We start from the raw sequence: 21,820 nt of genomic DNA, 5'->3' as shown, positions 1-21,820 counted from the left end.
TTTTGGTGTGTTGGGTCTTTGTTTCTTTGTTGCTGTGTGTGGGCTTTCTCTAGTTGCAGTGAGTGGGGGCTACTCTTCCTTGCGGTGTGTGGGCTTCTCCTTGCGGTGGCTTCTCTTGTTGAGGAGCATGGGCTCTAGGCGCATGGACTTCAGTAGTTGTGGCTCGTGGGCTCAGTAGTTATGGCTCGCGGGCTCTAGAGTGCAGGCTCAGTAGTTGTGGTGCACAGGTTTAGCTGCTCTGTGGCATGTGGGATCTTCCCAGACCAGGGATCGAACCCGTGTCCCACTGCATTGGCAGGCGGATTCTTAACCACTGTGTCACTGGGGAAGTCCCAACAATGGACTATTATTTCGCCTTAAAAAGGAAGGAAATTCTGACACATGCTACAACACAGATGAACCTTGAGGATATTATGCTAAGTGAAATAAGCCAGGTACAAAAAGAAAAATATTGTATGATTCCACTTAAATGAGGTACCAGAGCCCTCAAAGTCATAGAGACAGAAGGTAGAATAGAAATTGCCAGGGGGTATGGGGGAGGGGAGAGTGAGTGCAAAAGTTCTGGAGTTGGATAGTGGTGATGGTTACACAACAAGTGAAAGTACTTAATGCCATGAAACTGTACACTCTAAAATAGTTAAAATTACAATTTTTATGTTGTATATAGTTTACCACAATAAAAAAGTTTTAAGTTAATTAATTTAGAGTGTTTTATAGGTGTGTAAAAATTGTTGGCTGTTATTAGCTATTCTGAGATGGGGACAAAGAGGAGGAGCAGGTGATAGTTCATCATTAAAGAGCCTTGGGGCTATTTGGACATGTCATGGAGAAGCCACCCGCTTCTCCTGTTTCCAGGTTAGAGTCTAGCCCATCCCCTGCAGTTTCCCAGACTACTAGGTCAGGCAACTTCCCACTTCCCCATGCCCCACGATGACCTGACACTAGGGCCATGGTTTCCAGAGTGGCAGAGCAGAACCCTCAGAAATATTTCCATTTCTAAACCTATACTCACATTTACTTGCACACACGTAAAAATCTTTATGTTAAATGCCCTGGCCAGCAGGGCATTTAACACTCAGGGGAATACCTACCAGGCCCGGGGGGACTCCTGGGCTATGATGATGTCCCGCCTGGGGTTGGGGAGCTCACGTCTGGCAGGGAGCATCGGCCTGTGCACAATCGTTCCCCTCCAAGGCGGAATGGAAGATGCTAGGGAGCCAAGGACAGCACAGCCCCCAGGCTGGACCATCCAGGAAAGAGTGCGTCCTGCTGGAGATGCTGCCCCCGTGTAGAGCCTGGCACAGAAAGTGGGGCCCACTCTTCACAACATGCTGGATAAAACGTCAAAGTCCAGGAAAGAGGAGGGAAGAAGGGCGGTCTGTAGATCCCTGCAGGGAAAGGGCAGAGTCAGCTGGTTTGATGGGGGTGAGAGCAGGACCACAGAGGTGGGTTTGCACAGAATGCTGAGCACAACCAGTGGTCCTGCAGAGTGCCCTCCAGTGGCCACAGGACAGGCACCAGAGCACCCTCTGTCCCTGGCTGTCTCCAGGTCCTGTCTGGCAGGGGGCTTAGGGGGCAGACCCTGGAGTCTGAGAGGGCAGGAGTCCACCTCCTCTTCCCCATGATTTAGCTGGGACACTTCTTTCAGGTACCATTCCCTAACGGGAGGTGGGTGAAAGTGTGTCACAGTGGGAGTGATTCGGACAGAACCCACATTGGGAGTTGATCCCACCTCACCAAAGCCAAGGGAGGTTTCAATAGGGACCATCAGCCTCCCATCTCCATGGACCTCAGGGAGGCAGTTTGCTTCAATACAAAACAGTCATCAGCCCCTCAGACGGTTAAGCTCCTGACCTGAGGGTGAGGCTTCCCAAACCCTTCCTTGTGACACTTTGGATCTGAGAGACATTTGCTGGTACTTCAGAAGAAAAGGGGGGATTCAGGGTCAAACTAGTTTGGGAAATGCTGGGTTACCTAAAAGCAAAGAGGTTTCTTCATTGTAGGACTTCTCAGAGCCTTTCACATCCTAACATGTGAATCTCTAAGAGGAAAATACAGTATGCAGAGTGGCCCCAGTTAGTTCACATGGGATCGTTTTTTGAGAACATCCAAGCTCTGAGGAGCCCGGTTTAGAAATTTAGAGATTTTATTTTATTTTATTTCTGGGCAGGCTCAATTCTCTAAGAGCAGCATCTCTGAGTTAGGAGGCCCTCAGAGCAGACGACATTCCTCTTCATCCCAGTGACTTTTAAAAAAAAAAGTTTAATTGGTACCTTGGGAGGAGGGAACTGGGCATGACGGGAAGGAGAAGCCTCAGCTAACGAAGTTTCCCAGCACTAGGGGAAATTTGGGACTCGTTGCTAACAATCTCTTTAGCCAGCGTGTTTGTCATTTGCTTGCTTTCTGAATCAACTGGGAAAGAAATGACGACCTGAAAAAGGTAGAATGATTCAGCCCTGAGAAAGAAGGAAATCCTGCCCCCCCCTTTTTTTTGACAACTCAGATGGACCTTGAGGGCATTATACTAAGTGAAATAAGTCAGACAGAGAAAGACAAATACTGTATTATATCACTTATACATGGATTCTTTAAAAGTTAAGCTTTTTTAGGCTCTCAGAGAAACAGTGATGATTACTAGGGGTTAGGTGGTGGGGAAAATGGGGAGAAGCTGGTCGAAGGGCACAGAGTTTCAGTTTAAGATGAACAAATTTGAGTATCTAATGAACAGCATGGTGATGATAGTAAAATACTGTGTCATACACCTGCATGTTAGGAAGAGAGTAGATCTTAAATGTTCTCACCACAAGAAAAGAAATGGTGACAGGGTGGAGATGGTAGCTAATACTATGGTGGTAATCATTTTGCAGTTTATCAATGTATCAGATCGACACTAGTACACCTAAAACTTACACACTGTTGTGTGTCAATCATATCTCAATAAAGCTGGAAAAAAAAATAAATGTAATATGAGACCTTGGAACAGAAAAAGAACATTAGCTAAAAAACTAAGGGAATCTGAATAAAGCATAATCTTTAGTTAGTAATAATACGTCAATGTTGGCTCATTAACAATATACCATAGTATATACGCTACCATAGTAATGTATACCACATATACACATTTATATCATAGTATAAATGGACCATAATAGTATGCTAATATTATTAGAAGAGTACAGGCGAGACGGAAACTCTCTATACTGTCTTCTCAATTTTTCTGTAGATCTAAAACTGTTTTTAAAAATAAAGTCTAGTAAAAAAATTTTTTTTGAAGTAGAATGCTAGAATCTTTCCTGCTGTTTCCAGAACTGGCCCTTACCTACTGTAAGCTCTGTGCTCTCACACTGGCCACCTTCCTCCAGAGCAGTCCAGCCTGCTCAGAGGCTTCAGGAGACTTTTTTTCAAGAGATTACAAATCAAAGACTTGTTCCTAATTAAAATAAGATTCAAGCGACAAGGGTACTCAATGTCCAGAACATTTTGTTTAAAGCTTTACTGAGATTTACAGGATGTTCCTAAATTTTTGTTTTGGTGCTTTTTTTTTTTTTTCATTGGTTATTGCAACAAAATTGGGTAAAATCCAAATTTTAGTAGCTGTGAAGCATCACTCAGAAGAGATGAGACTGGTAGGAGATTATCTTGAACACCATTACGAGCTCTCCCTTTCCAATGAGACGTGAGGCGTGAGACAAATAACTTACGCTAAAAGGATCACTGGGAGATAAAAGTAGAAGCTGGAGCTTCAGGAAGCCAACTGTGCCTTCTCACAGATGGGCCCTGAAAGATGCCTCAGAACACGGACACCCGTGACAAAGGAGAGCCCTGTGTGTAGAACGTGTCCGTGCTCTGAGGCATCTTTCAGGGCCCATCTGTGAGAAGGCACAGCGGGCTTCCTGAAGCTCCAGCTTCTACTTTTATCTCCCAGAGATTCTGTGCTGATGCAGGCCGCTGCTATAAACAAAGTCAGACAGAGGCAAAATGACTTCTTGTATGGTTCCTGCCCAAACCTCTCCTCAGAAACACAGACATCTCAAAGCAAGACAAGGTCACACTGACTTCCACATAATTGGACCCACATTTTGGGAGACTCGCCATCACTCCAGAGTGAAGATTAAAGAAGTATTAGCCACGGCGTTTGGAATTTTGAATTAGTGCCCTCCTCGGTCCCACCAGAGGGCAGAAGATTACATTCAGACGTATAGCGACTCCAACACTGTGATGCGGTGGGGCTTCTTACACGTGGGTGGTGGGCTTGCAGATGAATCAGATGTCAGGAATCTGGTAAGAAAGAAAACCAGCTAGGAAAATGCTCACTCCTTGGCACTTCCAGAAGCTCCAGCCTTGACCAGGCCAGCCCGCAGCAGCAGAAGGCACATTCCCTCTTTGCCCAGACTGGCCACCCCAGATCCTGACATTCACACCATTGTGAGACTCCTACAAAGCTTTGAGACAGTTGGTCATTTCCACCACAAAATCACCGGCTTTCTTTTCACTGTAGAGATTATTCTGGAAACTAAAATGTAGTCAATATTTGGCAGGGTTTTTCTGCCCATGGACTTGTGATCCCAGGACACATCAACTGCCAACATTACAACATAACCCACTGAGAGGCCAAGAATAAATAAATAAAAGAGAAGAGAAAAAGAAAAAATGAAAAGAGAGCTCCCATGATCAAACGGGAAGCGGTTGTCCACTTGGGATCCTCCCGTTGGTCCTTCCATGGGAGGCTCTCTGGGCCTGTGTCCTGCACTGCAGAGAGGCCGGCACTCCAGCTTCCGCCAGCCTGGAGCTGCGTACAGAGGAGGAGGGTGATGCGAAAAGGCTGCTGCCAATATTCAGCTACTGACCAGCCAGGCATCCTTTGGAGAGTGACCGACACATTTTGGCCAACCTGGTCCTTGAGGTTCACCAGGAAGACCCTCTGCCTGTCAGACAGAGAGAGGGGAGCTTCCCAGGCCTGCAGACCAAATGTTTGAGGATCTTCTTTCCCCCAAGTGGCAAAAGTTACCTTGTTCTTCGGGCAGTCGGCGGAGGATTTCCAGAGCAGTGGAGGCAAAGTTTATGATGATCAAAGGCATTGATGGGCCTATGAGTCTCTGCCTGATCTAGTTATCCATTTATTTATATCATTATTATTATTATTTTTTTGCGGTACGCGGGCCTCTCACTGTTGTGGCCTCTCCCGTTGCGGAGCACAGGCTCCGGACGCGCAGGCTCAGCGGCCATGGCTCACGGGCCCAGCCGCTCCGCGGCACGTGGGATCTTCGCGGACCGGGGCACGAACCCGCGTCCCCTGCATCGGCAGGCGGACTCTCAACCACTGCGCCACCAGGGAAGCCCTATTTATTTTTATGATTATCCTTGATCACAGCACCAAAGATTTTCAGTTCTGCTCTAGCCTTCCTCATGTGTAGAGACATTGTTCGAAGAAACATGAGTTTAATTTACAAAGCAAATGCATTTGTTTAATATATCTACCACTTTAGCTTCTTTATTTCAGAGATTCTGCTGATGGAGCCACTTACAAGTCAACACCATCTGGTTTTAAACTTTATGTAAAAAATTCAGAAATGTGGAAAGTGGATGCTCACCCCTGCAGCCGATCCCAGGAGTAGTACAGTTTGCCACACAGATATAAGTCCTACCTCAAATGAGACTCTGAGAAGGAAGGTATTTGGAACAGGGCCTCCAGGTCAGGATTCACAAGACTTTTGCTTGGCCAGTGCTGGCCCGAGCCCTCGGCACTCCCCCGGGCTCTCCTACCCACCCTCACGTCCGAGCCTGGTTTTCTCCTTTCCCTCCCTCCCCATCACCTGTCCTAGCCTGGGACCCATGCTTCAGTCCACAGGGCCTGCTGGCCTGCCTGCAGACCTCCTGTATCCCACCTCCAGCTCTTTGCCTAAAGCGCCTCCTTTCAAATCTGCCACCTGGACTTGCACCCAAACTACATGCCCAGATGAGGCAACCCCCCCACCCCTTCTTTTAACAAGTTCTCTCTCCTTTCATATTTTCCTGTGGCTTGGCAAGTGTGATTAGAAAGAATCCCATGGTCGTGTCGGTGTCGGTGCCATCTCCCCCATTAGCCTGTGAACCTTGGGAGTCATGTCTGAGCCATTCCCACATCTCTGCACAGCATACAAGAGGCTATGTCAGTGGTGAATTGAGTCAAGTGGACAGAAAATAGCAAGGAAGCAAGAGGCCAAGGCTAGTAAGTAAAGTGACGAGACGTATGTGACAAACTGGGGGACAATATCTGCCACTTTATCATGGTCACAAGCTTGCCATCTTTAATATATACGAACAAGATTTAAACACAGAGGAAAGAACCCTATAAAATGATCAGGGGATGTGGAAAGTTCACAGAAACAGAATGCAGGCGGCCCTTAAACATGGAAAGACGCCCAGACTTATTCACACTAATATAAATGCACGTTAAAACTACACCGAGGGCTTCCCTGGGGGCGCAGTGGTTAAGAATCCTCCCGCCAACATGGGGGACATGGGTTCGAGCCCTGGTCTGGGAAGATCCCACATGCCGCGGAGCAACTAAGCCCATGCGCCACAACTACTGAGCCCATGTGCCACAACTACTGAAGCCTTTGCACCTAGAGCCTGTGCTCCGCAACAAGAGAAGCCACTGCAATGAGAAGCCCACGCATCACAACAAAGAGTAGCCCCTGCTCGCCACAAAAAGAGAAAGCCCGAGCACAACAATGAAGACCCAATGCAGCCAAAAATAAATAAATAAAAATATTTTTTAAAAAGCTACATTGACCTACAGACATCTAGTAGAATACTCCACCCAACAGCAAGAGAATACACATTCTTCTCAAGTTCACATGGAACATTCACCAGGATAGACTATATGCTAAGCCTATGTAAGTTTAAAAGGATTGAATCATACAAAGTATGTTCTCAACCACAGTGGAATTAAATTAGAAATCAATGACAGAGAGAAATATGAGAAATTCACAAACATGTGGACCTTAAACTATATACTCCTAAGCAACCAGTAGGTTAAAGATGTCACATGAAAAATTAGAAACTACTTTAAGATGAAGAAAAGTGAAAGCACAACATACTAAAACTTATGGGATGCAGCTAAAGCAGTGCTCAGGGGGAAACTGATAGCTGTGGACACCTATATTAATAATGAAAGACCTCAAATCAATAATCCAACCTTCAGCTTTGGAAAACTAGAAAAAGAAGAGCAAACTAAACCCGAATCAAGTAGAAGAAAGGAAATAAGACTAGAGTAGAAAGAAATAAAATACAGAATAGAAAAAACAGTTGAAGAAATCAATGAAACCAAAAGTTGGTTTTTTGAAAAGATCAACAAAATTGATAAATCAGCTAGACTCACCAAGAAAAAAAGGGAGAAGACTCAAGTTAGTAAAATCAAGAATGAAAGACAGGATACCACTACTGCTTTTCTAGAAATAAAAAGGATTTTAAGGGAATACCATGAACAACTACATGCCAACAAATAAAAAACCCAGATGTAATGGACAAACCCAGATGTAACGGACAAATTCCTGAAAAGACACAAATTATTGAAACTGGCTCAAGAAGAAATAGAACTATCTGAATAGATCTATAAAAAGTAAAGAGATTGAACTATTAATTTTAAAATTTCCCACAAAGAAAACCCCAGGCTCAGATGGTTTCGCTTGTAAATTCCACCAGACTTGTAAAGAAGAATTAATACCAATCTTTCACCAGCTCTTACAGAAAATAGAAGAGAGAGGACATTCCCCAAGTCATTCTATGAAGCCAGGATTACCCTGATACAAAAACCAGACAAGAGCATCACAAGAAAAGAAAACTATAGACCAAAACTCTACTGAGACACCATTTCTGAATAAGATTGGCAAAAAACCCAAAAGTTTAACAGCACATTGTGTAGACAAGGCTGCAGGGAAACAGAACTCTCGTAAAATGCTGGTGGAAATGCAAGATGGTACAACATCCATGGAGGGGAATTTTGCAATATTAGCAAAATTACATGTGCATTTACCCTTAATCCCAGTAATCTCACTGTTACGAAACTAGAGATGACTGGCAAAATGCAAAAGGAACGTGACAAGGCTTTTTGTTGCTATGTGATTTCTAAAGACCAAAACCCACCTAAGTGTCCATCTGGTTGAATCAATTTTTCATCCATTCACTCAAGGATCTGGGCTACGCAGCTACAAAAAGAAATGAGATACGGCTAAGCAATCCCCAGGAAAAGTGGAGAAGTGCAAAAAAAGCAAGGTGGCAATAAGTATGTAAAGTCCTCTACCATTTCTGTGAAAAAGATACATGTATCTATATATAGACACAGAATTAATATTATATACTAATACTCAAAAGCAGACAGATTAAAACAAAAAAAATGTTTTAAAGTTTAATCGTGGGGAGATACTAAAGTTTACTACGGGGGAGATAGAAATAGTAGCTAGACACTTCCAAATAAATCTTGTTTGCAGTTTTGACCTGGGAACTGTTTATATTATATATTTATATATACATAAACTTCATAGTTCTGACTACTGAAAAGACCTAGAAACAATTCAATTCAGAAGCGGATACTGGTTTCTAAATACCACTTCCCATTAAAAAGAACCATGGCTCCTTGGAGGAATAGCCAAGTCCAGGTCTAGGGGAAGAAATGTACAAGATGAGCCCGATAGCAAGGAACTTCTCAGACGCTCCTGGTGTCATGCCAGAAGGATTCAGGAGCCCATGTGAAATTGGGACAATTCACAACAGTAAGGAAACAGTAAAGGAAATTAGTGTTGTGGATTGAAACGCATCAAGTATGTTTCAAGTTCAACGCATGAACTATGAATTCACGCTGACGCTCCGGAAAAAGAAACATGTTAGTCACCTTGGGAGGGTGCCAGGGAACAAACTCATTATTCTGGAAATGGAAACCTTTTCCCTGCCTTTCCTGTGTGAACGGTGTTAACCGACGTAGTCAGGGGAAGCTTCTTGTAGATGAATTCTACAAGAATAGAATAAACAAGGCTAATAAACAAGACAGGGATGGTGGAATGACGTCACCATCTTGCAAGTCCTAGCGATGTCCAGGCTGTGGGCCATCGCCATCAAGGTCCGCTGACCTCACAGAAGGGAGAAAAGCGACATTAGGTGGAAGGACAGACACCACCCGTGAGTCTTGCCAGGAAGTCCTCCCTGGACCGGAACAGGCTTTGAGATCTCACTGTTGGTAGGGAAATGCAGGGGACAGAGGACCAAGAGAAAAACATCATGGGCTTGTCGCCAAGTCTCCTTGGAGGGAACCCAAACCAAGACCCCCCAGACACAGTGTGGGTGCTGCCTCCACCCGGGGCGCCCCTGCCGCCTTCTCAGGGGTCCACACTGCAGGGACGCATGGTCACTGTCCCCATTCCCCTCACCAACTGTGACCCTGTGACCACAGGCAAGCTGCTCACTTCCTCAGAGCCTCGGTGTCCTCATTCTTCACCCAGGAGAAGTACGCCCACCTCTGAGGCTGGGGGACGACTGAGTGGATTAATTCACAGACTGCAGACCTGGTACCACTTAACTACCTGCCCGGTGCTTCTTTCCTGTCGCTGGTCTTGGTGCCGTTGTCATTGGCTCAGACGGCTCCCTGGACACGTAATAATCCTCACACACTAAGAGCCCGTCCACAGCTCTAGGACATCGTTCCCAAGCACCTTGCCATACAAGGAAGAGACCCCCCAAGAATGGGGATGCTGCCCAGGATCCCCTGCCCCCTGCAGCCCTGGCTCAGAGCCTGCCAACAGGAATATAATGTGAGCCACAGCAGTGAGCCCCAAGAGGTCTTTGCAAATCTTCTAGTAGTCACTTTTCTAAAAAGTAAATAGAAGCAGGTGAAAAAAAAAATAATACATTTTATTCAGAAAAAAAATAAGATTGCAAATTTTTTTTATAGAGAAAAAATCACATATATTTTTATTAACATAACCTGTTAGCATATTATATTACTTTCTGGTCCTTTTTTCTCAAAGTATATTTTTACAGTTAGAATCAAACAGTACATAAAATTGACTCCTACTTTCCTCCTAGGATTAATCATATTGAAAATTAACATATTGAAATAAAATATATTAAAATACTAATAATATATTTTTAAAAGAATACATTATTTTCAACCCCAAACATCCAAAATATCATTTCAACATGCAATCAGTAAAAAATATTATCACCAGTCTTGGCCATCCCGTGTTTTTTATGCTCAGAGCACATCTCAGTGTGGACCGGCTGCATTTCAAGTGCTCGGTCACCAGGCAGACGGGGCTCAGGCCACCATGTTGCATGTGGCAGTCCCAGGGTGCCGGCCCCAGGAAGGAGGGGTGCTGGCTTGCAGAGGTCTGGGGATTGCATTCTCTCTGTGTTATCTGACCCTGAGAAGGGGTCTATGTGACCATTAACAGTCGTGTCCACTGGCTGGAGAGGCACTTACTGGCCAGCTGGGATGGGGCTGTCCTTGGCACTGACCACGTGGCTTCATGCTTTGTAGCCATGGTGGGGCCCCTCCTGTGGGGCCTCCCTGGCTGCTCCCAGTCTGATTCCTGATGTCCCAGGAATGCCCTGCATCAATAATTCTGCCTTGGCCATGCAGTTAGACCTACAGCCACTTACAGCATCCCCTCTGCCCCCGAGGGACTCCTGCTAAAAGTCATGAGTCTATCAGGCCTGCAGAGCCATCACCAGTTTATAAGGCAAACAACACTGCCGCTGGGCCAGAGCAGCGGCTGGGCAGGCGGACACTGCAAGGCTCACTCCCAGGCTGTGCACCGGCAAAGCACGGCGGAAGTCACACTTCATCCCCCGCAACCCCCATGCACCCACTCTGCTGGGGCAAGGTTGTCAACCTTTGGTGGGCACAGGCCTGAGAGAAGCTGCTGAAAGCAAAGGATGGACCCCCTCCCCAGAAAATGGCCCAGCCCCCCTGCCCAATCCTGCATCCACCTCCAGAATTCAGAGGCTCCCCTAGCCCCTGGGCGTCCCCCAGGTGTGGGTATGAACTCCTGAAGCTTGCGGTGGGGACTGGTCCTAGGCTCAGGCTGCAGCCCCTGGGCTCTATGGGATGAACACGACAGCCGGGGCCAGTCAATCTCCTCCCCGCTTCACAGGCTCTCTGGGTAAGCAGCCACGTGACTCACATGAGCCTCAGTCTCCTCATCTGTAAAATGGGAACTGCCCTAACGGCCCTTGGGTCCAACCTGTCTGCACCTCTGTCCCTTCCTGTGATGAGGGAGGCAGCCCAGGCCGAGGAGACTTACAGGTGGGGGGCTGGGGTGGGTGACTCCCCTGCGTGGAGGGTCATGTAAGGGAGAATTTCAGGGTTTGGATTTCTTCTTTCCTGTCAGGCTGAGAAAGCTCACTGATCACTGGCTTAACCATGCGTTATAGCAAACCCCAAAAGCTCTCCTTAGGGCGGTTTTGGGGTGACTATGGATACAGGTCACTCGGGCTGCTGATGGAGTAGGGACCGTGAGTCTTAGGGGTGCCTAGACAAGGATGACAGTCACATGGGACGCACGCTGCCCTCGCACTGGAGTTCACCTCAACCTCTGGTCCAGCTTCAGATGATCTGAAAAGGATTAGTGATGATTAGTGCCATGTGCTGCCTTCCCCCAGCTCCCCAGGGCTGGGCACTGCCCGCCTGATGAGGGGCTTCTGAAAGAACCATTTTGTCCAATTGTCTCAATTATGCAAATAGTGCTGACATTTCTAGCTGAAGGGCTGGTTGGGGGAGGGTCACTTCAAAGGGAAAGCTCTCACTCCCCTCCCCTCCCCCCAGATCCCAAGGCTGCTTTTGTGGGATCCCCCATTGAGCAGCCTGGCGTGGGCTTGGCCATGGTTTCCTTTCCAGGCCTGGGAGCAAGGTCACGAGACCGTAGCCTCATGGGGATCATGAGGGATCAGCATAGGGGCTCACATGCTCTTCCTGTGGATGTTGCCTCTTAAAGGGTGGGCCCTCCTCAGCCATCCTCCTGCCTGGCCAGAGGAGGAGGCCGAAGGAGGCCGGCTGCACCCTCTCCACCCCGCTGCTGCGGCAGGTAAGCTCCGATGTGGGTAAGCTCAGGCTGGCTGGACAAGGTCATGTGGGAATGGCCAATGAATCCATGCTCCCTGAGGGGACAGGCCCCTTGTAGCTGACCATCACCAGGCTTCAGCATCTAAATGCAGGTGCCGGAGGTCTGCTGAGAAGCCCCCAGCTCCAGGGCTCAGCGTCCTGGCCTCTCAGTCCCTAGCACCTCCACTCTTGCTTCCCGGAGAATGTGAGTCTTCCCGAGAGCCTCCGAGAGCGCTGAAGTTCCAGGCGTTTATCAGCCAATATTTTAACCGTTAGTTAAAACCTCAGGGGAAAGACTGATTCGGCTGTGAAGAGAGGTGGAGATTCCTTCTCACTGCCATGGGTAGTGGGAGCTGGTTTGTGGAAGGCAGTTCCGCAGTAGGTGCCCAAGTCCAACAGTTTCATGTCTAGGCATCCATCCTAAGGAAATAATCCTAAAGGAATAATGTAAATATAAGCCAACATTCTAGAGCGTTGTTCGCTACAGTCAGACATAGGAAACAATCCAAATGCCCCAAATCGAGGATTGGGCACATAAATCATGGTCTATCCACAGGATGAAATGTAATGTAGTCACTTTTTAAATGACAGAGAGGAATGCATAATGACAAGGTAGGATGATCATATTTCTCATTACACACATACACACACACATACACACAGACACGTCTAATCTATTTATAGGAAAAAGCCGAGGAATACGTTGAAATGTTAGCCAATGTTTTAGATGAAGGCTGTATGCATGATGTTTATTTATTCCTTTGTACATTTCTTTTTCTTTTACTTTAACAATATTCTATAACAAATACATTTTCCTTTTGTTACCAGAAGTTGTATCTTTTTTTTTTTTTTTAACCTTAGCAAATATAAGCAGAAATAGTGGGGATGTGGGAAAGGATGAAAATATTCACGGGAATTGTTCCTGGTTGACCAGGGATAGGAGATGAGAATAAAACAGGGGAGAGAGGTCGGGAGAAAAAAAGACAAGACAAATTTGCTCTGTCTGAATCAAGTATTTAGGGAGGAATTAAGAAGGGAAATAGGCCTCTCTGGGAGTGGACTTGAATAATATGGGTTTGATTTTGGGGAAGGGTTGTCTTTGGGAATGTTCGCCAAATTACATTTTGCAAACCATCACGCAGCAGTTTTAATTCGTGGCGTTTGCAGTGATATTTGTAGCATAAAGTGGTCGCTCCCTGCCGTGTATTTTAGGCCCCAGAAAAATGTAATTGGAAACATCAATGAATGTTGAGGGTGTTGCTGTCATTGTTTATGTTTTATTGGTTATTTTCCAGGAAAAGTCTGGGATTTTGTTTGGTTTGGCTCTTTGCAGCCTCATTTATTTGCTTTGCAAAGTTGATAAGTACAAGACACAGAATGATGCTCCGGCATCTTAAGTGGTTAGTCGTCATTCTGAACTAAGTGAAAACAAAACAGACTTTCTATTAACTTACAATCCTCTCAACTTGGAGCGTTAGGTATTTTTAGAAAATTCTCTTTTGCTTTGTTTGAAAATGTTTTCAAGATGTCCTATAATTCTGTATGTGTGTGTGTGTGTGTGTGTGTGTGTGTGTGTGTGTGTGTGTAAGTTCTGGACCTGGGAACATAGAAGCCCTCAACCAGGGGACTAATTGGACCTAGTCTCTGACCTAGAGATTAATGGGGTTCAACATCTTAACACCTCCATTAAAAAGGCAGTCTCTGATTCACTTTGTTATACAGCAGAAACTAACACACCATTGTAAAGCAGTTACACTCCAGTAAAGATGTTAAAAAAAACAAAAAGAGTCACCAGGGATACGTTGAGACATAGAAGGATCTCACCTGTCCCTCTTTCTCTAGCTTTAATATTAGACTCAGCAGTCAGTGAATGGATGACAGCATCCGTTAAGAGCAACCAGGGTCCAGGAAACGGCTGGTGCACACGTCACACACAGCAGCAAGTTTCCTAGGCTCCCATAGAAAGCACCTACTAGAATTTATCTTTCCATTTTCCAGAAACTGTGTCTTCAATTGCTATCCAAGGAGGGGGGAAGAATGCATTTATTATGTTAGAGACGCTTAAAGAAAACTAGCTAATGTCAGCCCACAGAACTCCCGTCCGCAGCTGCTGGGGCCTTCTTGTTGCTCGGTGCCTCCCCGCCACTGCTTCTGGCTGCCACCCCCCGGGTCTGCCTTCTCCATGAACATGGGGAGGACAGAGTGTCCCACTTTTGTTCCCCAAGGGTTGGTCATGCTTGATATGCCCCAAGGTAAAGGTAATGCTGAATTAGCGGATGGCCTCTCTCCATGGGCCATGGCCTCCGTGGAGACAGGGCATCAGAGCGGGCAAATTCATCAGGCATGGTGAGGCAGAAAGCATGCCGGCCAGAGAGCATGACAACAGCATCCTATTTTGTTTGTTACTCGTTGTAAAAGTGATATGTGAATATGTAAAGTTGTACAACCATGTGGAAGAGCCAAGTATAGGTCCTGCTTCACACACTTCTCCTAATCCACTCCCCACTGCTGACCACGCTTGGTGGTTTGATGTCTGTCATTCTGGACTAGGGCTGCCCGATCACCTGGGGCACAGATATCATTTTACATTGTAGAGTAGCTGCATCCAAAAGAGGTGAAGCAATGTCAAAATAAGTGAAATTAATATAAAAACATATTTAACTCAATATATCCCCAATATGATCATTTCAATATGTAGCCAACATAAAAAGCACATTAGTGAGATACTTTGTGTCGTTTTTTGAATACAAAGTCTTCAAAATCCAGCCAAACATCTTTTCTTTTTGAGGTCTCATGTTAGACATAGCAAATGGTAGTTTGCTGTTTTAAACTCACAGCACATCTCAACTCAGACCGGGCTGGATTTCAGATGCCCAATAAGCCACATGTAGCCAATGGCTACCACGTTGGATTCTAGACGTTTACATCTCAAGGTTGGTTCTTGCACAGCTGGATAGTACCAGAAAGATCTTACTACAACTTTTTTTCAGTCTGAATGCCCAGCTCCATAGCTGTCATGGTGGTGGTTCCAGCCCATCCGTTTGGCGCATAGAGTGGTATGTGGGTGAGAGGTGCCCGCCTTCAGCAGGGCTGGCTTGGAGGGCAGGTGAGCAAACAAGCTCCACACCACCTTGACTGAGGTCAGAAGACAGCACTCAGCGAAGACCCTAACTCTGTTATGTGTACAGTTATGATTACACTAATTCTTATTGATATGGGATCATGTGTTAAGTGTTGTCACAGCAAAGAGGCAGCGGGGCAAGGGACAGCCCAGGCAGGCTGGCTCCTCAGCTGGCTGCCTCGGGCATGCCTCCTGATGGCATGGCGTCCCGTACCCTTCCCCACCCCAGGGGCCCCAGTTCACACCACAGTCCCTGAGGGAATAGGAGTGCTGACTACCCAGGAGCCAACACCTCACAGGTCTACGGCCTGGGTCTGTGTTCACGCATGCCACCCATGCTCTGGGCATCCTCACAGGTCCTGAGAATCCTGGGAGAGGAAGCCCGGGGGACAGGAACCTGAAGGGGTTGTGAAGGACTGAAAGCACCCCTGAAAAGGAGAGGGCATCCCCCACCGGGGCCAGGTGGGCACAGGGGGACTGGCCTGGTCCTGCCACCCTCTCTTCCATGGGCACAAGACTGCACCCTCTCCACCACTGAAAACCAGATCAGGATCTCAGGCAACTACAGGGAGTCCCTGTAAACAGCACCTTCCCAACTCACTTGCCCTTCTAAGCAAGTTGTCTGGGTGATGCTGGCCAAGCCAGGAAGGGGCACTGGGGAGGGACCCCCAAGATCCCTGTTTTCATCCCCAGGCTCCCAGGCAACCAGGGAGGGGCTGGTGAATGGGAGGAAGGGAAGCTTGAACCAAGCATCCATCCCCTGCTACGTGATTCTTTTTCTCTCTCCTCCTTTAGTTTGTTCTTTTACAATATTTTACCATGAAATACAGTATTTATAAGAAGTGTATATCTGCATACAGTTTAAAGAATAATAACAAAGCAAGTCTTGTGTATTACCACTCAGACACCCCTGATTCTCCTCTCCTCTCCCACAAACACCCTGACTTTTGTGATGCTCACCCCTTTACTTTTCTTTTCTCTCTTGTTTTGCTTTGAGGTTGACATGGTTTTAAGTTTAAAAAATAATTTATTGAGATGAAATTCAAATAACATCAAATTAACCACTTTAAACTGAACAACTCAGTGGTATTTAGTACATTCACAATGTTGTACAGTCACCACCACCTCCATCCAGCTGATCAGAACATTTCCATCACTACAAATTAAAATGCTGAACCCATTCAGTGACTTCTTCCCATTCCCGTTTCCCCCACCCTCTTGGAAACCACCAGTGTGTGTTCTGTCTCTATGGATTTATCTATTCTAGTTAATTATTAATCTAAGTGGAATCATACGGTGAATTACTGTGTCTGGCTTCTCTTCTCTCCCTCAACATAACATTTTCAAGGTTCATGCACATTGTAGCCTGTATCAGTACTTCGTTCCTTTTTGTGGCTGAATAATAATCCCATTGTATGTATGTACCACAGTTGGCTTATCCATTCATTTCCTGAATGGCTTTTGAGCCATTTCCACCTTTTGGTTATTGTGAAGAGTGCTACTCCGAACACGAGTGTACATGTACTTCTTTGAGTACCTGTTTTCAATTCTTTGGGGTATCTACCGAGCAGTGAAACCACTGGGTCGTATGGTAATTCTACATTTAACTTTTTAAGGAACTGCCAACCTCTTTTCCAAAGCAGCCATATCATTTTAACGTTTCTACCAGCAATGTATGAGGGTTCCAATTTCTCCACATCCTTGACGATACTAATTACAGTTGACCCTTGAACAATGTGGGGGGTTAGAGGTGCTGACCCCCCAGCACAGTCGGAAATCCACATACTGCTATCTCTGCCTCAAAAACAAAGACATTGATAAATGATTCACCCAAGGGCAAGAAATGAAGAAGTCTGGCTAGAATCAGGACTCAAACCCTAGTTCTTTTGATTCCACACATTATGATCTACAATCAAACACAAACTTTTCCCCACATGCAGTTAAAGATCTGTAAAGTGAAAATACAGATACTGTATTCATTGAGAAAATCCTCACATAAGTGGACCTGTGCAGTTCAAACCAGTGTTGTTCAATGGTCAGCTATACTTCTTTTTGTTTTGGGAAGCTCTTTTATTATGGCCATCCTAGTAGGGGTGAAATGGTACTTCATGGTTTTGATTTGCACTTCCCTGATGACTAGTGATGTTGAGCATCTTTTCATGTGTTTGGCCATTTGTACATCTGCCTTGGATAAATATCTATTCAAGTCCTTCACCCATTTTTAAAATTGGATTGTTTCTCTTTTTGTTTTTGAGTTGTGAAACTTTTTTTTTTTTTTGCGGTACGCGGGCCTCTCACTGCTGTGGCCTCTCCCGTTGCGGAGCACAGGCTCCGGACGCGCAGGCTCAGCGGCCATGGCTCACGGGCCCAGCCGCTCCGCGGCATGTGGGATGTTCCCAGACCGGGGCATGAACCCATGTCCCCTGCATCGGCAGGCGGACTCTCAACCACTGCGCCACCAGGGAAGCCCGTGAGACTTTTTAATATGTTCTGGATACTAGACCCTTGCCAAATATATGATTTGCAAATATTTTTCTCTCATTCTGTAGGTTGTCTTTCACTTTCTTGGTAGTGTCCTTTGAAGCACAAACATTTAAATTTTGATGAAATCCAGTTTATCTATTTCTTCAATTATTGTATTATACCAAAAGCATGAGTCTATGAATCCGTTGCTAAAACCAAGATCGTGAAGATTTATCCCTATGTTTTTTTCTAAGAGTGTGATGGTTTTAGCTCTTACATTTAGGACTGGTCTGTCTTGAGTTAATTTTTGTATATGGTATGAGATAGGAGTCCAAATCCATCCTTTTCCATATGGATATCCAATTTTCCCAGCACCATTTGTTGAAAAGACTTTCCTTTCCCCCACTGAATGATCTTGGTCCCCACCTTGTCAAAAATCAATTGGCCATATATGTATGGGTCTATTTCTGGACTTTCAATCCTACGCTATTGTTCTATAGGTCTATCCTTATGCCAGTATCATACTTTTTTGATTAGTGTAGATTTGAAATTTTGAAACTGGGAAATGTGAGTCCTCTGAGTTTGTTATTCTTTTCTTCAAGATTACTTTGGCTATTGGAGCCCTTTGCAATTCCTTATGAATTTGAGGATCAACTTTTCCATTTCTGAAAAAAAAATGCCATTGAAATTTTGATAGGGATTTCACTGAATCTGTAGGTCACTTTGAGTGGTACTGCCATCTTAACAATATTAATTCATCCCATGGACTTTGGATGTCTTTCCATTTATTTATGTCTTCTTTCTTTCGGTAGTTTTCAGCATAAGTCTTTCACCTCCTTGGCTAAATTTATTTCTAGATATTTTATTCTTTTTGATGCTAATATAAATGGAATTGTTTCCTTAATTTCCTTTTAGGATTGTTGATTGCTGTTTATTATAACACAACTGATTTTTGTGTGTTGGTCTTGGACCCTGTAATTTTGCTGAATTTGTTTATTAGCTCTAGTAGTTTTTACGTGCATTTTTTGGGAGCTTTGCTACTGTTTCATTTTGGACTTCATCTATATCCCTACACGATACATTGTTTCACTTCATCTGATTTTGAACTTTACATAAAGAGAATGTATATGTCTTTGGTGACTTGTTTCTTTTGCTTTGGGTTGTTTTTGGAGTCATATGGTAGTTGTAGTTTGTCTGTTCTCATTGCCATATAATATTCCCTTGTGTGAATATATGGTGATGTACTTGTAGACCCCACTGCAGCTGGGCATCTGGATTGCTGTCCCTTGGGGCTGTCAATATGGTGCTGCTATGAACACGTGTGTGTCCTGGTGCACACGAGCATGAGCATGTGTGGGGTCAACCTCAGTGCAGAACCGCTGGACCGTGGACCATGAACCTGCTCCACTTCCCCAGACAATGCTGAACTGTTCTCTATCCTCCTCAAAGGGAGGACCTCAAAAGCATCTGCCCATTTTGGAGAAAGTATTTTGAATCTGCCAGAGGAGATGGATGTGTGATGGGGGACAGAGCCATGCAGGGGGCTCAGGCTGGCCACCTGCCATGAGACTGGCTGAGCTGGTGGCTCTACTATGCCACTCTGTCTCCCCTCTCCATGCCCCCTTACCTCCCAGAGCCCCTACCAAAGCCATAACTCCTCTACTGCCTGTTTCCTCATCTGTAAAACCACAGTGAGGGAGCCCATGGTCTCTGTGTGGCCCCCATCCCCACTGCATCTCAGCTCTGAGCAGCTGTCACTGTGACCATCACAGCAGAGAAAGGGGGTCTAGTGTTCCGCTCTGCCCCTGCTGTTCCCTCTTCCAAGAGCTCTTTCCCCATCACTCCTGCACCCAACCAAATTCTCCCCATGCCCTCTCTCTGCCTGCCCCACCCTGCAAGGCCATCCCCTGTCTTCCAGAAAGAAGGGCCTGCCCCCACCCCATGCCCCATCCCAGCACACCGCACACACCTTCATGATGAGAACATGCCCACCTGGAGCTCCCCCTCCACAGGGGGTGGGAGGCCGGGTCAAAGCAGCACATCTGGAGCCTGCAGAGCCCACGACATCAGGGGCTCCATAAGCTGCTAGCGTGAAGTCCCTGCGTGCTGGCCTTCTCCCCTGACTCCCAGCGGGCCCGGGCTGCAAATCTCCCAGAGACCTTTGAAGAACTTTTTCTCTGACATAACTCTCCCAAGTTCTAAATGCTGGGTAGGGTGCGGCACACTCACTATTAATACCCAAGCAGCCCAGACACTGGCCATGAGTCACTACTGGCCACATGGGTCAGGATAGCCTGAGAGGACACAGCAAACATGTGAACCTAATTTAGGTCCTAGGCCACACCCCCCTCCTCCATGCCCAGCCTCCTGCCCAACCCCCCTTCAGGAGTGCCCACCACTGCCCGCTCCCTGGGTCCTTCCTCCCATCTGCCCCAGCCTGGCTCCCAGTCCCGAGGAGCTGACTCTTGCAAACCGGCCAGTCTGCTGCATGAGACACCATCATGGGCTGATGTGTGCACGCCCTTCCTCAGGGCCCCAGGAAACCCCCTCAGCAGGGATGATGCTGTCACAACACTGAGGACAGAGTGGGAGAACACTGCAGAATGAAAGCCTGAGAGAAACACAAACCAAACTTATGTCCAACATCATTAGGGTTGATGATTGGCCTGTGGGTTCTGAAGGGAAGGTTCTGTCTCATGGCGGTGTCCCCAATCCTGAGGCAGCTGGCCAGGTGCCTGGTGGGCCCTCAGCCCTGCCATCCTGGCCTCCTGTTTCCTCTGCCATGGACCAGGGAATTAAGAACAGTGTGTTCTCATGCCCACGCCCCCCATTGACAGATGCTGGGCCTTCACAGGTTCGCTAAGACCTTACCCTTGTTCCTTTCTTTCAGTTAATGCTGATTTAAAAAACTGGAAAACTGTTTATTTAATATCAACCTGTACTCCTCCCAGCCACCCCACCTTGCAGACAAGGTAATCAATCCTCAGGAAATTTAAATAACTTGGCCAAGGTCATAAAGATAAGACATGGTGACTCAGGAATGTCCAAGTCCAAGGTCCTTTTCTTCCCACCCTGCCATTTATTGTATTCTGGCTGTAAGGGTCACCTTCAAAGCCTCAACCCAAAGAAAGGGCTTTAATAGTGAAATGTCCAGGCACAAGTCCAGGCCCATCGGGAACATTCTTTCCAGGACAGTTCCCTGCAGAGGACACTCAGGAAGCAATGGAATACCATTGCTTAAAACGAGGCCTGTAAATACCGCTAACGTTTCATTTCTAGAAGGTTCTTTACCAGCAGATGTGTGTATGAATAAGTGGGAGGAAGTGTCAGAAGGGCACACGCCAACCGTTAACGAGGTCACTGCTGGACGCTAGGGTGGGAGAGGGAAAGACAGAATTACTTTATTTTAGAGATTTCTAAATCTTTTCAATTTGTTCCATCAAGCACATATTTGTTTAGGGGTTTTAATTTGTTTATTCTTAATTTTAAGCAAAGAAAAAAAACACACCCTCCTCACCACCACCATCACCAAACCACAGCATGGAAATGTCCCACCCCTGCCCCCCCCAACCCTTGGCTCCAGGCCAGCCCCCCGTCTTTGGTCCTCACGCTGCAGGTGCCCTGCTCACTAAGAGGGGCAAACAGGGGTGCGCCTGGGTCACTTGAGGGCCCCAAAGCATATATGCTTTAAGGAAAAGAACAGAAAATTCGAGTTTCAAATCAGGTTTCAGGTCTTGGAGAGGCTCTTTAAGTGCGGAGCCCTGGAGCTGAAACTTTGCTGGCCTTGCAGTAACCACCCTCCGGGCCACCAGTCCCTAGCCTCTTTGTGTCACAGGAACCCAGGGTGGCTCTCAGGCCCGTCTCCGGTCCCATTCCCATGCCCCCAGGAACGTGCCTTCTGGGTTGTGAGCCCAGGTCCACGCAACATGGACCCCACCACTGCCATCCAGCAGCCATGTGGCCAGCAGGAGGGTCAGCCTGCCAGGGTCACTAGCCACTGTTGTGGGCCAGGTGCCAGCCATGTTGGAGTCTGAGGGAGAAGGACCAACGTGCCCTCTATAGGCACTCCTCAGAATACGCTCCCCTGATTTGAACTGCATGGGGGAAAGTTGATAAGAACTCTACGATCAAAAAGCATGACTATATATAAGGCCTGGCAC

Source organism: Monodon monoceros, unplaced genomic scaffold, assembly GCF_005190385.1.
Source record: "Monodon monoceros isolate NGI ecotype Baffin Bay Population unplaced genomic scaffold, NGI_Narwhal_1 Super_Scaffold_21, whole genome shotgun sequence".
NCBI classification, from domain to species: domain Eukaryota; kingdom Metazoa; phylum Chordata; class Mammalia; order Artiodactyla; family Monodontidae; genus Monodon; species Monodon monoceros.
The sequence above is the reverse complement of the archived record's forward strand: the minus strand, read 5'-3'. Positions refer to the sequence as shown.